Source organism: Pinus tabuliformis, chromosome J, assembly GCF_031772625.1.
Source record: "Pinus tabuliformis cultivar Carrire ecotype Pingquan chromosome J, CPIR1, whole genome shotgun sequence".
Classification (NCBI taxonomy): domain Eukaryota; kingdom Viridiplantae; phylum Streptophyta; class Pinopsida; order Pinales; family Pinaceae; genus Pinus; species Pinus tabuliformis.
This window is the reverse complement of record NC_142295.1, coordinates 1,046,111,974-1,046,114,503: the sequence shown is the minus strand read 5'-3', so window position 1 is coordinate 1,046,114,503 and position 2,530 is coordinate 1,046,111,974.

Sequence of the window (2,530 nt, the reverse complement as noted above, 5' to 3'; positions counted from 1 at the left end):
CTCAAGAAAAAAATGCTCATGTGGGAACTGTCAGGCGGAAAGAGTCGATAGTGCGGACACAAATCAACCTCCCTAGGAGCCTAAGACTCTCTAGTGACAAACAAGACAAACAAGAGCAATCCTTCTCTAAACATGCATTTACTATATAAGAAATCAAGTGTTTAGATCCTACCTGTAGTCCAACGCTGTTGTAGCAGTCCAGCTTCGCGGATCCGGATGAGCTCCTCCTTCACATTGAAACCTGCATCCACTAACAATCAAATGATTAAATAGCACTTGATAATCTCATAGAATAAAACATATTTAACACATAGACCAAGGAGTACATGAAACAACTCATAAATAACAAGTTATTGAGAAGAATGGACTCATTTGCATTAATAGGAAACAAAAGAAACAATTACAACCTGAGCCTTGGTGTTGTGCAAGTCCCTCCCAGGGTCCATCAAGAGTTCTCCTTTACTTTGACAAAGCTCACCCACTTCCAAATAGAACAAGTAAAGATGACAATCTCTCCTCACAAGCTTCTAAATGGGAGTCCTAATTCCTGCAGCATCTACCCTTAGAAATGTTTAGCTTTCAACCTCTCCTCCTTCTGGCCCAATGCCTGTATTTATAGTGCTCAAGAGGAAGTTAATCAGGTCCACAATCAATGGGATAATCCCCTCTTTGGATGGGATAGCTCCCTTATTGATGGGATAAGTTCCTCTTTGGTAGGGGTACATGAACCATCTGGAGGTGCTCAATACACGTCGAACAACCTTCTAGAATGCTCTAGAAATGACCACAAGTAACTTTTTAAAGATGAAACTTGCGCATTTTTACCTTTACAGGGGGACGCACCTGCCCTTTTACATACAGAGTGTCCAAGGACGCAGCTTTTGTGAACATTGGGTGCGTACCCGCAGGTAAGGTTGAGAGAACCTGCGTACCCAGAGATAAATACATTTATAAAGACTTTCTCTCTTTTTGGAGTTTGACATGGAGAGCAGAGGCATAAGACTTGCCTAAGAGGATAGCATGACTGTTGATAGAGCCATACTAACTGTAAATAGTCATGGTGACATTTTTTAGTGTAACAGATTGCCCCCTAAAGTGCGAAGCCTGTAATAGATTAGGGTTTTGTATTATCTAGGAAGGGTGAAGTGCTTTATCATTTCAAGGATTATCTCGTGGAGAGCCTGGTCAGAACCTGCAATTTTCAACACAAAATACATGTATAAGATTATATCATCACTGAGGTAGGCATTCCCATACTCAGATCAAAACTTTAACTAACAGACTAACTACTCTGATACAGGAATGATCTTGCAGTACATCATAATCATAGACTTTTGTAGACACAGTATGGGCGCAGCCATCTGTTTATGATTAGTCTACTTAGATAATGAATACAAAACTCCTCGCAACCTGGATGGTGGAAACTAGATCCAGGGTCTTCATTTCCGCTTCCCGAATTGGTACGATTCTAGCCATGCGAATAAATGAGTTGATGTCGAACATGGTAGAAACCACTCGATTACTAGTCGATGATGTAAACTATTAACAAGTGTGAGAGAGACCACCAGTAATGTCAATGGTTCTCAAAGTACCCAGTACAATCCATGAGATGTGAATGAATGAGTTGATGTCGAACATTTCACGGAATCCTTTGATCGAAAGTCAATGATGTAAACTGACATCAAAGGCGAGAAACCTGCCATTGATGCATGCAGAGTTCAAGGTACTGACGATTTCTAAGTCATCTCTCTAGATAATGTGCTGATGTCGATAGAAAGCGGCCCGTTGCAGGCAAGCCCACAACACGAAATCATTTGTTCAAGTTGAAGAAATGTTGCTGTAAGGACTGACTCAGGGATGGTCAAATGGATGACAAGTATTTTGCAGATGAAAGTTTTTCTTGCAGACCTCTTGAACACATAACGACATAACAGATGGCTTGGTGACGAATGACTCAAAGTTAATCCCCGAAACCCGGCTGAAGACTTTCAATGTGGTTTGATCAACTATGAGGCAAAGGATTTCCCAACCCAGGTGAATGAAAAGCGTCGTGTCCAAGAGTGGTAATAAAGTTTCTTCTGAGACAAAGGATAACAAATAGGCTCATTCTTCTCTCTTTTCCCCCACCATTTCTGGCAAGTACCTCTTTATTTTTAACAAGCTTGAGGAGGATAACATATGCTTGATTATAAGCTCATCCTTCAGATGAGTCCAACCTAGTTTTGATTTGAACCCTAGGAAGGAGTGGTTCGTTCCTGTTTGTAATTGAACAGGTCCTTTACTGTGAAATTTTAACGAGCCCAGTATAGGAGAAACTCGGCGTTTTTCAATTTTAGAGAGTCTGAAAAACTTAAGAAGACTCCAAGTTGAACTTTTTCGTAGATTTGTGTCCCTCAAGCCCGAAAAAGTATAAAATAATACCTGGGGGAACCGCTTGATCTTGCGACCAAGGAGTACTTTCATAATTAGTGCCACTGACCTGAAAAGTAAAAAGCGATCAAGGACACGTCGTTTTATTTCCAATATCGAG